A 15,899-nucleotide genomic window follows, 5' to 3' on the forward strand; every position below is an offset into this window, starting at 1 on the left:
AAGAATGATTTGAATCTAAGCATGGTAGGCATTGTATGAGAGATTTTATTTAATTCTAGAAATCTATTGAAGGTCGTAGGAGAAGGAGAGTGAAATGAAAATGTCTCAGAAATGCTGAGGAAAGCAAAAGAAAAATTCAATCGAATTAATATGATAAAAAAGTATATTTTCAAGCTAAACAACTTATCAAGCTAAGGAGTTGTTTTTTAACTCAGAATAACAACTGACTACAAAGAATTCTTGAGAAGATTAAATACGGTAATGAGAGGAATTGCTTTGTGAGCCATAATGTACTGTACACACACCATTTTTATTTTTCAAAATATATTCGTATGAGTTCTAATTCATTTATGTTCAAATTGAGGATGACACTCGAGCGACATGCATGTTTCTGTGGCTCATAAATGGACAAACCATCTCGAGGAGCTTCTGTCTCGTAGCGGACAAATAGGAGAGGCCTTTCCAGAACATTCTCGAGGTGAATCAGAAGGCAAGTTCTTGGAGCATCGTGGCCTCCCAAAAAATGGCAGTGTCACCGCCAGGGTGGAGCTCGTCTTCCGTCAGTTATACTGAAGGGGTGTCCCAAACCAGGGAGAGAAAACAATTACTGCTTGCATTGCCACCACCACCAACAGCCAGAAAAAATGATTTTTGCAATTCAGTGAAGGTTCAGCGAAGATCCAATTCAATGAGGTTGTAGCACCGCAACCTCATTCGCTATGTTCTTAATTTTTTATCCAATCAATTGACTCCTATTAGACCACAGCCCAACCTATTTTTTTAAAAAAAATAATCTCTTGAAGACTTCCCTGGAGGTCCAGTGGTTAAGAATCTAAGCTCCCAATGCAGGAGGCATGGATTTGATCTCTGGTTAGGAAACTGAGGTCCCCAGTACCAAGGGATACGGTCAAAAAAAATCTCTTTCTCTTGCCTACTGTTAATTTGGGGGCGGGGTCATATTCTCCACCATAAGTTACAACGCTTGCTTCTTAAGGGACTTCCTGGCCTTTCTTCTGTCATTTCTATGGAGACCTGGGTGACCATCCCTCAGCAGGTCTGGGTAAATGTCCCCTCCTCCCTTTGATAAAATACCATGCTGCCCCTCTCCCACCCAGGTCCCTGGGGGAATGCCTGATTGCTATGGTGGGGGCTAGGTGGTCATCTAAAAATTCTAGAGTTCCCAAAACTTTAAACTTATGCATAACCCCAAGCAAGGACAAGGTGACATCTGAAGTTAAATACATTCTTTTTCATAATTATGAATTGGAGCAGAAATGGAAAGGGGATCTCATCTGTTAAATAATAATGATTACAAGACAGGCATAATTTCTTCCATGGTAATTTCTTTCCCTTGAGCTTCCTTGGGGTAAACAAGGAGACAGAAGGAGTATTGTTAGCCTCCTGAGCCTGTTTTCAGGCTTGTTCCTTGACACTATCATTTCACCAGCATCTGCAGTTGCCTTGTGTTTCTGGACATTGACTGGGTCTGCATGGCAAAGTTCCAGCTCTGAGTGATACTGCAACCTACCTTCTCCTCCCTGTTTCTCTCCTGTGCTTACAGCATGGGGCCTTTGCTTCTACATCTTTTAATTTCACCTGGGAAGTCCATAGACCCTCACCATATCCATCCAGTCCTTTCTCAATGACATATGGCTGGTCTGCTTCTCTCTCTGCAGCTCTGTAGTTCTGGAGCAGCCCATCTATACCATCCAGTGCTACACTGAGAGTCCCAGCAGGAACATCCAGATCCTCCCTCCTCTAGATACCCCAGTTCTCCAAAATCTGTTATGCCCTGTGGCCAGTGGATAAACCAGTTCCCAAGACTCATGATCCTTGTGTGCTTTTAGTAGCACTATAAGGGGAGGAGCTAACAGACAACACATGACTCTGAGATCACCAGAAAACCACCCCTCCAAACAACAAGAGAGGTAAATTTTAGCAGCCTTTACCAAAGCCCTAATGCAATTTTTGAGCTGGAATCAAATCACATGGGAAGCTCCAGGACCTTTGCAAGATGTGATGAAACCAACTTATGTGTCGTTTAATTTCCCATTCAATATGCTGTTCTGTTTTTTGAGTCATATAACTTCATGAAGCAATTATGGCTAACACACAGACTCAGGCAGGAGGCAGGAGGCAGTAAGCTGGGTAAAAAGGACTTCGCATGGGTGGAGAAGTCGAGGGTATGAGACTCAAGTTGGAGGAGTCTCTAGGGAGAGGTCTTAGAACAGGAGCTAGCGACTGAAACTGTATTAATAGCTTTTGAAAACAACTATTAGTGTGTGAAGTGATAAATAGAAGTGGCTATTTTCTGGCCCACATTTCATATTATCTCATCATGAAACCAAATCACAGGTATCACAAGTCACCCCATTGCCTCTTTGACAGGTGACCACCTTGTACAATGTCAACATGCTATAGAGTAAAATAATAATTACACTGAGTGCTCACTGGTGCCTGGTGTGTTTGATTGAAAAGCTTTGTAATATTAACTCACTTAAACCTCTCAACAATCCCCTGATATGGTTACTATTATCCTCCTTTATGGGCTTCCTAGATGGCGCTAGTGGTAAAGAACCTGCCTGCCAATGCAGGAGGCATAAGAGACATAGGTTCGTTTACTGGGTTGGAAATATCCCCTGGAGAAGGAAATGGCAAGCCACTCCAATATTCTTGCCTGGAAAATCCCATGGACAGAGGAGTCTGGCGGGCTGCAAGCCCTAGAGCTGCACAGAGTCAGACACAACTGTAGTGACTTAGCACACATCCTGCTTTTACAAAGGAGCAAACTGAGACTGAGAGGTTTGAGTTTCTAGCTGAAGGTCACAATCACAAGCAGCAGCACCGGGTGCAGACCCTGGTGGCTTGATGCCAACACCAGGGCTTTCCTCTCTGTTATCTGACTATGTAGATGATGCTTTCTAGATTCTGAGTACTGCTCTAAGCATTTTGTATGTACTAATTCTTAAACCTTGCAACAAATCCTATGAAATAAGAACTATTTTTGTCCCCAAATATATAAATTACGAAACTGAGGCCCAGACATATTATATGCCTTGTCTGAGGTCACATGGCTGGAGAGGGTCAGGGCTTAGATGGAAAGGCAGACCCCCTGGTCCTGAGACCATACTCCTGAGCCCTCAGCAAAGGTCCCATCTTTCCTTCCTGCTACGGTGGAGTACAGAGGTGGGGAGGAAGTGGGGTGAGGTAGGGGTGAGGACAGAAAAAACTCCAAGTCTGAGAATATGAGTTTTGTGGGTTTGATGAGAAACTGGTCTTGCACCCTCTCTTGAAAAGGGCTCAAAACAAAACTGTAGAAGTAGGTTAAGTAGAGTCTGGGCTGCTTTTCCTTCTCAGCAATTATATAAGGCCCTCCCTCACACAGGGACCTCAGAAGGGAGACTGAGACTCTTTCATTCGTTCAGACAGACAAATTTCAGGCTTTAAATATCATGATGTCTAAGAAAATTTGCATTTAGATGATTTAAAAGAACAAAACCCCAATAGGTGAATATCAGCAGGTTAACACAAAAGGGAGGGTTTATGTTTGTTTTCTTGGGGTTTGGGGTAAGTGGGGAAAGTGAAGGAAAGGCTTTTTCTGGTGTCAATGAAATTACAGCGCATGAATGCCAACCTTCTTTTAGTCCAGCAAAGTCCACAGGGGTGAGTCAAGGGGAACATGAGAAGGTCTCCTTCAGTACTGCTCCCCCTCAGGGGCTGACTCTGGCGGACAGTGGGGGATCCTGAATCATTCCATTCCAGTAGGAAATGAAGCAGGAGCTTCTGCAAAATCTACAGGTATAGGATGCTGTGCAGAGGATGGTGGCACCAGAGGGAGGAAGGGAAACAGGCTAAATGTGCTGGGTATCATACAGCTTTCCTGTCTATCATCTCAACCAACCCTCACTACACAATAGGAGGAAGACAGCCTGACACATGGTAAACGAGGCTCAGTGTAAGCCAGGCCACACACCCACCATAACACAGCTAGCTATCAGCAGAGCCAGAGACAGGAATCAAACCCAAGTCTACTGGCCCCAAAGTACCATGTTATCCCAGATCTGGAAGCTAAGAGAACAAGGGGTCTCCCTCTGTCTCTGTGATGACCGGCTCAACACCAGAGAACACAGTAACTCTGCGTGTCCTGTGTGACCACCTGCCCTGTGAGCTTGGTGAGCTACAGAGCAGCCCTTGTCCTGGCTCCATGATTTTCCTGTGTCTGGGAGACAAGAGAGCAGGGGCCAGCGTCATTCCTCTTACTGTCATACTTCCTCTATAATTCTGTTTTCAAACAGAATTTGACTTTGACAAAGTCAATTTGACTTCGCCCCAGCAGACCTGTCCCCCAGGAGACCATGTTCTGGCCTGTTCTGGTGGATAGCTGGCCTGGCCTCACCAACTGTCTGCAGAAAGACTGATTTTTCTCATCCTTCCTGCCTGCTCTCTCCTCCTTCAACCTCCCAGTGCCGCAGGGCTCAGGCATGTTGCCTGCTGTGCCTGCTGGTCTGTTTTCTACTTCACTTCCCAAAGCACGGTTTCCTCTCTGGGTAAAAAACACAGAAGGCTGCTTCCTTTCAGTACTTGTAGGGCACTTGTCTTGGGTGACTTTCAAGAAGTAGGTGGTGGAGGGTGATTGATGATGATGGTGGTGGTGGTGATGGTGATAATGAAGGTAAGCACAGACCAAGCAGCCCAACACAGATCTTGGGAAATATACCAAAGAACAATTTATTTGGGGGACTATTAATGGAATGAACATTCCACTGCCATTTTTCCTGGGACATAGATCATTTGAATCAAAAAGAAGTGATCAAGAAAGGAGGACAGAGATACTTCCCCATGTTGGAGCTCTGGGTACCCCATGTGAGAGCTGAGGGGAGATCGGTAGGAGAAGTGAAAGGATGGAGGTGAAAGGGCAAGACACTGCGATGCAGGTTAGGAAGCAGAAATACCACCCAAACTTTATTCTTCTCCCTGTGGGCAGTGGCAGCAGTCACAGAAGTTTGGGAGTCTCCTGTCTCATCAGAAGATAGTAGGGGACCACACCTGAGTTGGTGCTGCTGGGGTGACTCATGGTGGGCCACTAGGTGACTTCAAGGGGGAAGCTAACCATGCCAGAAATGTCAACCAAGTAACTTGAGGTTGGAGCTTTGAACCACACGATATCAACCCAAATTCCTCACTTCCAAGGAGAGGAGGGAGGCTGAAGATAGAATTCAGACAACTGGCTGATGATACAGTCAATTGTGGCCATGTAATGAAATTCCAATAAAAACTATGGACTCTGAGGCCCAAACGGTTGGTGAATGTATCAGTGTACCAGGATACATCCTGATTCTATACAGAGAGGACATGGAGAAGACACAGGAGCTCTGCATTTGGGATCCTCCCAGGTCTTACCCTATGGGTATCTCATGGCTGGCCCAGATTTGCATCCTCAGTAAATGTAGAAGGAGAGAGCTTTCCTGAGGTCTGTGAGTTGTTCTACTGAATTATCAAATCTGAGAGGGTTATGAGAACCCCAAAATCAGTAGTCAGTATTTCAGAAGTGGCCTGGGGACCCTGGAACATGGAGCTGGTATTGGAAGGGAAAGGAGTCTTAGGAGGACAGTGTCCTTTCCCTATGGAATCTGTGGTAACACTGAATGGTTGATATCAGAACTGCACTGAAGCATATTTTTGAATGACTGGATGAATCTTCTACAGTCCAGTGAGGGGGGTAAAAGCAAGCAAACTCCCATCTTCCCAGAGGAAGCCAAGTGACTTTCATACCCATTGTCTCTCTGGGTAAAGTGGTAACTCAAGTTCTGGCTCTCGAGCCCATTCTCCTACAAAGCCTAAGAGTGTGTTTACAGGGTGCTGCCAAGTTGACATTTTTGGAGTCAAATCAGCTATTTTGGCTGCTATAACTTGCTAATGCTGAGCAGTGCACTGATTATTGAATAATCAAATTCATTTAGTATCTTTAAAATGGAGATAATTTCCCATAGTTCAGACACAGCCCAATTATTTTGTTGTTAAGAGTGAATTGACTTGGACCCTTGCAATTCGATCAGTTGCTTGGCAATCAACCTGCCAACAATTTTTGCTTCCCCATTTTTCTTTCTGATTTTAATTGTGACATTGGAATAAAAGGAGAGTCCACACATCTGTTGCCTTGGATTCTGAGGCTGAATTGAAAAAGTCAATCCTTAGCCTGTTTTTTTGATTCCCAAACTAAAGAAACCAACTATTATTTTACATCCCTTCTGTTCTTTCTTTTCACCTTGCATACTCTAGGCTTCTCTAGCATCTTCTGCTTTTCCTTTCTTCTTCTTTCCTTAAAAAATGTAGAAACAGACTAGGTAAAATAAAGATTTAGCCAATGCTGAGAACACTACAAGAAATGGTATTGAATCCTATGCCTCATATTCTAAATCAACATTATTGGACATATTCAGCAGTGCTTATGTTTCACCATGACCCCTGGATCTTTATATTTCATGCCTGCTTAGATTTCCAAGCCTCCCTCTTCCTTTCTCCACCATTTTTGCATTTGTATATAATTTGCTTCATATTATAGATTATAATCTATATATTATAGATTGCCAGGAGAAATATCAATAACCTCAGGTACGCAGATGACACCACCCTTATGGCAAAAAGTAAAGAAGAACTAAAGAGCCTCTTGATGAAAGTGAAAGAGGAGAGTGAAAAAGTTGGCTTAAAACTCAGCATTCAGAAAACTAAGATCATGGCATCTGGTCCCATCACTTCATGGCAAATAGATGGGGAAATGGTGGAAACAGTGACAAACTTTATTTTTCTGGGCTCCCAAATCACTGCAGATGGTGATTGCAGCCATGAAATTAAAAGATGCTTACTCCTTGGAAGGAAAGTAATGACCAACCTAGATAGCATATTAAAAAGCAGAGACATTCTTTTGCCAACAAAGGTCCAACTAGTCAAAGCTGTTTTTTCCAGTAGTCATGTATGGATGTGAGAGTTGGACTATAAAGAAAGCTGAGTGCTGAAGAATTGATGCTTTTGAGCTGTGGTGTTGGAGGAGACTCCTGAGAGTCCCTTGGACTGCAAGGAGATCCAACCAGTCCATCCTAAAGGAAATCAGTCCTGAATTTTCATTGGAAAGATTGCTGCTGAAGCTGAAACTCTAATACTTTGGCCACCTGTTATGAAGAACTGACTCATTGTAAAAGACCCTGCTACTGGGAAAGATTGAAGGCAGGAGGAGAAGGGGATGACAGAGGATGAGATGGTTGGATGGCATTACTGACTCGATGGACATGAGTCTGAGCAAGCTCTGGGAACAGGTGATGGACAGGGAAGCCTGACGTGCTACAGTCCATGGGGTCAAAAAGAGTCAGACACAGCTGAGCGATTGAACTGAACTGATAATTTGCTTTGCCCCCAAATTTAGTACTTGGCATTGGTTTCAGCACTGGGCTGGGCACTGGGGATGCTAAGATGAATAAGACACAGTTTGATGCGGGAGACACAAAATTAAGAGATAGTTATAGGGGACTTCCTTGGTGGTTCAGTGGTTAAGACTTTGCCTTTCAATGCAGTGGGTGCAGGTTCAATCCCTGGTCGGGGGAGCTAAGATCCCACATTCCTGAAGGCCAAAAAACTAAGACTTAAAAGCAATATTGTAACAAAATTCAATAAAGATTTTTAAAATGGTCCACATTAAAAAAAATCTTTTAAAAAAAGTAATGTTTCTCTTAAAAAACAATCTGCACTCAAAATAGGCATCTGCTGAGCCAATTAGATCCTCACTCATAGGCTGTTGAATTGGGAAATAATGCAGATTCTCAGGCTGTTTGCCACAGAGGCTGAGATGCAGTGGGTAAGACCATGAATAGCCTTGAGCCAGCTGAAGTCAAGAGCTAGCCAAATTGTGAGGAAGTAGAAACATGATTAAGTAGAAGATAAAACGTTGCTGTTGTTCAGTTGCTAAGTCATGTCTGACTCTTTGCGACCCCATGGACTGTAGCCCACCAGGCTTCTCTGTCCATGGGATTTGCCAGGCAACAATACTGGTTGGTTGCAATTTTCTTCTCCAGGGAATCTTCTCCACCCAGGGATTGAACTTACATCTCCTGCTTGGCAGGTGGATTCTTTACCACTGAGCCACCAGGGAAGCCCCAAAGATACAATGTGGAGGGGTTACATGAGGTCAAAGGTAGGGGGAGAAAAAGATAAAGCTTCTGTATAGAGAGAAGCAGAAATCCAAGAGCTGGCCAAGTCCCTGCAATGGCAAAGCACCAGGTCCATGACTTCTAAGTGTCGTTGTCCTAAGAGTTGTCTTGTCTCCAGCTCTAATATCCAGGTAGACAAATCCCTCTGTGGTTTCTTAACAGAAAACTTCTGAATCACTCCTCATTTCTTACAATAACCCCAGTCCCTGTCTATGTGACCAGGCTACCACAGGTCATGGTTCCTCTGAATTCAAGGTTACACATCCACTGGTCCCACTTGTGCTGGGTGCTAGAGAAACTGATGGGGAGCAGAGTGCATCGCCAAGGGGTCATGTCACTTACTGGCTACTGCTGTTCCACCAAAATGCTCACAGTGCCCCTTCAACATGGACCAGCCACTTAGCAAGCTGTTCTTCCAGGACAGGCTCTCCAACAAGAAAGCATGGAGGATTCCAGGTTAAAACAAACAAAAACACTTACAAATTACTTGCCTGCATCTCCTCACGCCCCTGGAAAGATGTGATGGTTCTGGCTGCATCTGCTCAAGGGGACCCTTTTGTTCCACTTGAAACCTACCCTCTGCTCTGGTACTCCACGGTTCTCAGTGACTCAGGGGTGGGAGGTGGCCTAGGTCCTCTTCCAGCTCCAAGGGGAAGTGATTCCAGGATAATCTGAGTGAAATGGGGTTTTTTGCATTATTCTTTGACCTCTGGTTGGGCTGCAAGACAGCAAGGCTTTGGGGGCCATCAGAACCATGAGGTGAGAAGAGGATGAATCGTTATGAGCTCTTGAGCCCACCTTAAGCATCTGCAGGGAGAAGGAGGCCAATATATTACCTTCTGAGGATAAAGCAGCTCTTTAGAGCTGCCGAACTACTGCTGATGCATCTGTGGTCCAGGGCAGGGCTGGGAGGCAGCCCTGAAGCCACTGGGTCACTCTCCCTACTTTCACATAAGACTGCCCCAAATCCTTGACCACAGAGGGGACTTTCAATCCCTAAACCCAAGAAGGGATTTACATCTCCAGCCCCCTCATGTATCATGCTGCTGAGTAACCCCTGTGGATACACCCAGTGAATGTGTGGTCTTTCTAGCACTAATGCCATAGTGAATATGCTTGTTCACTGGAGAGCTGGTCTTCTCAGACCATTTGTACCCACTATTCCCCAGTTCTTGTGCCCACATGCCACGGCTGATGCCAGGAGACTGATCCTGTGGGCATCTTTTTGATCACTGCTGGCGATGATGTGGTTATCTAAGTCAGGACCACTCCCTACCAGCCAGACAGGGCCAGTTCCGGACCAGGTAGAATGGGTTACTTGGGTAGCCTTGGTTACGGCTGAGGTCTCAGCTGGGCCCCTGAATCACCACTGAGCATGTTGAGAACTCTGCCCCACAACCCTCTGCAGGCCTGACTCACAGGGCAGTCTCCCCAAAGAACTCCCACAACCCCAGGTACTGCTCACAGGATGGTGGCCGCCTCTGCATAGATGAGCAAGCAAAGCCAGCCTCTAAGCTTGCCGAGCTCTGCTTAAAGATACAGGACCTCATGCTCAGGGCCACATACACGCTGCTATATGTCTTCCTCTCTGCCCTGGGTTTATGGTTTCTACCCTGACAACACAGTGTGGTGAGCCTACCTGGGGTCCCCTTCATGCTGATAACAGCCAGTCTTAGAAAAGCAGTACCTGATGGAAGAAAAAAAGAGAGGGGGAGGGTGAGAGAATTACACAAAATAGTATCCTTCAGGAAAGACCTTGATTTCCTGAGCCCAGTCTCAGAGATTCTGTTTCAGGGTGTCTGAAAGGAGCCTATATTACTGTGCTTTTAAAAAGGCATCCCAGATGATTCTGACAGGTTTGGGAAACATTCTTCAGGTGTATATACACACACACACACACACACACACACATAAATAGTTTATTTGTAGGTAGGACTATTCAGGAGTAACCATGTTGTCAATAAATACTCTGGGATGAAAAGGGTCATATCTAGGGAGACAGGTAACTGACATTAGCTAGCAAAATGATCCTGAAAAAATCAGATCTCTCCTCCAAGCCTCATCTAGAAAATAAAGAGTTTAGATTAAATTCTCTCCAGATCCTTCCAGCTCCAAAGACCATCAATACTGTCGATATTACAAATGCCCACTGTCCTCGGATTTTCACTTTCCTTTCAGATATGTAGTTGTAATCTGAAGTGAACCACACAATCAGGTCAACCCAGAAGGGTATTTTCAATATCTCTCTTCCACATAGGTGACTAATAGTTAGAAGCATAGGAAGTATAAGTGAAGAGACCAGGTAGTGGGAGTACAAATTAAAGTGAATGAACCAGCTGGGGTGTAAGTGAAACCTTCCCCATCCAATAACTATAATGAGACTTGCAGCCAACTGTAAACAGAGAGACACCCAGTCCGGCACTGTGAGAGCTGCCATAGGGAAGCGAGTCAGTGCTGGAGGAGGAGCTGACCAGCAAGAAAAGGCTGGGAAAACATGAGCGCTCGGAGGAGAAACAATATGGCGGCCACCAGTGAAGGAAGCCGGCTGAACCCAGAAAGGAATTCAGGTAGAGATCAAGCCAGAGAAGCAAAAATCACCTGAAAACTTACGGATTTCAAGAAAGCAGGAAGCGAGAAGCCAGAGGCCATACGAGAAAGAAGAGGAGATATTTTATGTGAGTGAATCTAAGGAAATTTTCTTAGCCTCCATCAGGAGCTGGGCAGGGCTGTACGAGAAGGACTAACCCTAGTGAATAATTAAGTATTTTCTCAAGAGCAGATATTTCTAATCTGGAAGCTTAAGGAAGACAGAAATGGGTGCATTACCAAGACTCCTAGCAAGGTAAGGCAGAACACAAACCAAGTCCATTTTGAGATCTTAAATAACCTCAGCAGTTGCAGGTTGAGGCACGTGGATTTGCAAACAGAAGTCATAATTCTCAATGACTATACACAGACAAACCAAGTAATATTTAATGACTATGACACTATTTTTTGTAAGTCAAATTTCCTCATTTAAATCTGAAGCATTTATTTCACATGAGATATTCCAAAGAGCACTGAGAAAAATGAAACAGGCCAAAGGATAATATTCCATCAAAAACATTACCACAGGGACATTTTTTAAAAGAAAGTGCTGCCAGCGAAAGTTCGTGGTCTCGATGCACAGTGAGGCCAAACAAACTGAAACATTGGAGTTTGGAGCTAAGAAAGGTTTATTGCAAGGCCGTGCAAGGAGACAAGCAGCTAATGCCCTAAAGAAACTCTGTGCTCCCCGAAGTGGTTTCAGCAGAGCATTTTTAAAGGGCAAGTGAGGAAGGGTTGCAGGGTGTATGGCCAGCTTGTGCACGGTTCACTGATGAGCTGATGGTGAAGTCACAGGGGTTGATATCAATCCTTAGGCAGAGGATGAGATGATCAGATAGCATCATCGACTCAATGGACATGGTCTGAGCAAACTCCAGGAGAGAGGGAAGGAGAGGGAAGCCTAGCACTCTGCAGTCCATGGGCTCGCAGAGAGTTAGACATGACTTAGTGACTGAACAGCAATAGGCTCCAGGAGGCCTGGGGCTATGTGCTCATGGTCATCAAGCAGTTAATAGTTTCCATTTCAGGGGGTGGTTCACATCTGCGAAACAACTCAGGAAGTGTGCATCAAATCCTGTTATCTGGGTACTTCAGAGAGGAGCTGAAGCAGGGGATATAGGCGAGGGCCTATCCTAGGAAGTCCCCAGAGGCTCCTGCTCAGTTACAGAACTGTTACCAGTTGTGAATTTCAGAGTCCCTCCATCTTGGCAGGAAAACTGAGACATGGACAAAATGCCACAGGAACTTAAAAATCTCAGAGGAGACAGACGATCTCCCTTTAGCTCTGGAAAATGAAGATTCCCCATGACGTCATCGGAATTCTCCATCCCACCTTATTATATCCCATAGATAGATCATCTCCTTTGGGGAAAATATCTTTTTTTTTCTTTAAATCACAGGCTTACCTTTCTTTGTTTGAAATTTCCCTCAGTCTCTGAAATTCTGAAGATATTAGCAACGGTCACTATTTAATATTTTTTGAAACGGTCACATCTGTCTTCTGCGTTTCATGACTCAGTTCTTTGAATTTCCACTATCCAACCTGACCACCATCAGCTTCCTTGTCCTCTTGCCATCTGGCTTCTGGACTCATGGAGAACTTCAGTGATCCCCTCCTAATCAAATTCAATGGTACTGTTGGATCCCCGTCCTTAGCGTCACTCCCTGGTATCCTCTCTCTCGACTGTAACCCTTCCTTAATTCTTTCTTGCCTTGGCTTAAGAGATAACCTCTTTTCCTCATCTGTTTGCTCCTTCCTTCTCTTTCTGTCTGTGAGTGCGAAGTCCAGTGACAACAAGGATCAGAGAGGCACATAAGTGACGGAGGCAGGCCAGGGGTGAACTAGAGCTAAGGGCATGTTCAGCGAGCGGGGTGGTCGTTACTCAGCATTGATCAATGACCACACTCAGGGAAAGAGGCCCAGTGCTGTCGGGGTTTTGTTCACAATTTTTCAGGAAATCTAGGAATCTAGATTTTTATGGGGAATCTCCTTCTTCAATGTGAGAAATTAATTTTTAAAAATTACAAATACGTGTGAGCCAAACCAGGCACATGGACCATCTGGGACCAGCCTGCAAGCAGTGTGACTGTCGCTTTGGCCCCACACTCCTTGCTGTATTCCACCACATTGAGAACAGGGGCTCCTGTGGTCAACGAGGTCATGTGTGAGGTTGGGAGTAAATCGAGACCACAGACAGTGTTGTTTGTTGGGAAGAAGAGACATGCTCTTGTTTTATACTAAGGGATACCCTCTAGAAGTTTCCTTGACAGTGCTGGAGAATCAGGGAATTCAGGAGAGACAAGTGGAAGCATTCTGAATCATGAGCCTTCACTGAGCTTTGTTGGCTGCAAAGCACAAAGATGCACCTGCTTCTCCAATAGTATTGGGAGCAAAGCATGGGTATACTTGGGGTCCAAGGCAGTTCTAGCAATCTGGTGACCATTTGGCAATCTGGTTATCCATCTAGCAACCAGGTTGTCCATCTAGCAACCAGGTTATCCATCTAGCAGCCTGGTTATACACCTAGCAAATTAGCTGCCTACCTAGAAATCTGGTTGTCTACCTATCAGCCTGGATGTTCACCTAGCAACCTAGTTATCTACCTAGCAACCTGGCTGTCTACCTAGCAACCTGGTTGTTCACCCAGCAACCTGGATGTATACCTGGGAATCTGATTGTCCACCTATCAGCCTGGTTGTCTACCTAGCAACCGGGTTGTCCACCTAGCAACCAGGTTGTCCATCTAGCAACCAGGATGTCCACCTAACAACCTGGTTGTCCATCTACCAACATGGTTGTCCACCTAGCAGCCAGGTTATCCATCTAACAACCTGGTTGTCCACCTAGCAACCAGGTTGTCCATCTAGCAACCAGGATGTCCACCTAACAACCTGGTTGTCCACCTAGCAACCTGGTTATCCATCTGATAGCCTGGTTATCCATCAGGCAACCAGCAACAGGATCTCGGTGACCTCTCCCTGGAGTTCCTCCTTTACCAAGTCTCCGTGATGATCAGATTCCAGCTTCCTTGTGCAGTTCCCTTCTTGGGTCCTCCTTCCCAGCTAGTGGACACTCACCCACATCTCCAATTCAATTCTCCCTGAGAAGAATTCTGTTTGACCTAGTTAATCATTTTCTGACCTTGTTTGAACATTGATTTTTGTGCCAGGCTACCTCATAGGCTGCAAGCCAGGTAGAATTTGATTCCTTTGAGTCTCCATTCTCAGGTCAAGTGCCCCTAACCTGCAGGTCAGCTCAGCTTCATGAGCAGGGGAAAATGTTGGTAAATTCAGAGTGTGATCTGCCAGACACGGCTCTCCTACTAGACTTCAGGGTGAGACAGGCAGCTGATATGTGAGATACTCATCTCATCAGTGACTCTGAGATGGCATTACAGATGAACCTAGTTCCAGGGCAGGAATAGAGATGTAGACATAATGGATGCATGGACACAGAGTGGGAAGGGGAGGGTGGGATGAATCGGGAGCTTAGGTTCCACATAAATACACTACCATGTATACCATATACTACCATAGCCAGAGGGAAACTGCTGTATCACGTAAGAAGCCCAGCTGAGTGCTCTGTGATGACCCACATGGGTGGGATGGGGGAGTGGTTCAAGAGGGAGGGGATATATGTATACATATAGCCAGTTCACTTCCTTGTATAGCAGAAACTAACACAACATTGTAAGGTAATTATACTTCAATAAGAAAAATAACAAAGTTTAAAAAAAGGAGTTATTGAAACTTTCAGTACAGCTAGTACTTGAATAGGAACGGAGTTTCTGAGGAAACAGGAAACTTACTAAGACTTATGCCATGATTTGAAGAAAAGAGAAAAAGAGTTCAGACCTAGTCAGCTCAGAGAACAAGAGTATCCGTTTTAACAGGGAAAGGGAAAATCTGAGAAGGCTGCCATTTTTGTTAGCGGACAAAATTAACACTTAACTTCATCCAACCTACTGACTCATTAAGAAAATTAAAAGGTCAGAGAGATGGAAGTCAAAATGTCAGATTGATAAAACTCCCCTGGAGAAGCGGCTCAGACAGTTGACAAATGGGCTTCACCCTGGAAATAGGCAGATCTACCCACCTCGTCATAAGCTAATTGGAATCACCCATGACCACTTGCTCCAACAAACTTGCTGACTGGCAGGCTGTGAGCAGGGCAAGGACCAGGACCAGGTAGGCTATGTAACAGAGTTGATTTTCTCAAACTTGCCAGACAGATTCAGGCACTCCTCCCTTTGGGGAAGAGTGAAACAAAAGGACAGATGTTGAATGCAGAAGAAGGAGGGGGCATGGAGCCCCCTAGGAATTGTCAGGTCAAAGCTCTATGCATTGTTTTACAGATTCAATGAGATGATAAAGTGATTTATTTAGCCAAAAGTTTTTTGAGAAGACCAGGTCCCTGCCCTTCTGGAGCTTACCATCTATGGGAAGGTAAGTATTCATCTGATCACCAGAAATAGATATACATTTAGAAACTTGAATAAGTGTTTTGAAGGAAAAGCACCTGGTCCTGGGAGAACAATAATTAAACCAACTCACCCAGCATGGAGGTGATCAGTGATCAGATGGTCAGAAAAGGCTCCCAGGAAGAGAGGTATTTGTGCTGAAATCTGAAGGCAAAGATGGAAAGAGAGCCCTGTAGGTAGAGGAGTGGAGTGTGTAAAGACGCCAAGGAGAAGAGCACCTGGAAGAACTGCAAGGAACCAGTTTGGGTGGAGTCGTGAACAATGGGAATGCGCCGGTCACGCAGGTACAGAATAATGCCCCCTTTCTCCTCCGCAACCATTTGGAAAATTCACACGAAGGAAACATGGTGACTAACAAGGACTTTAAGACAGGCAGGCTAGCATCCAAGAAACAGCACCATGTTTTTAAATAGTTACAAAAAAGAGGTGCTTTGATAAGAGAAAGGAAGAGCTTAAAAAGGTGGGGAGTGATCCACAGCTCTACCTACCGCAGAGAAGTAAGTTAAGTCAGCTACTGCTGAGAGAATCACAGACTCCTAGAGAGACAGGGCCACCACAGGTCATCGTGGCTAAAGCCATTTCAATGGACTGATGGGGCTGAAGAAGTCGAAACAGCTGTTCAGCAGAGAAGAGA

The 15,899-nt window shown here is 45.0% G+C and overlaps 1 long non-coding RNA gene across 1 annotated transcript; it reads right to left on the bottom strand.

Annotated features, from left to right (window-relative positions):
• On the bottom strand, positions 344 to 15,450 carry LOC102169973. Its single transcript, XR_310438.3, has 4 exons — positions 15,339 to 15,450; positions 9,838 to 9,885; positions 8,775 to 8,869; positions 344 to 569 (listed from the first exon to the last, which is right to left on the bottom strand). It is a non-coding gene; the product is annotated as an uncharacterized LOC102169973 (long non-coding RNA).

Source organism: Capra hircus, chromosome 12 (genome assembly GCF_001704415.2).
Source record: "Capra hircus breed San Clemente chromosome 12, ASM170441v1, whole genome shotgun sequence".
Classification (NCBI taxonomy): domain Eukaryota; kingdom Metazoa; phylum Chordata; class Mammalia; order Artiodactyla; family Bovidae; genus Capra; species Capra hircus.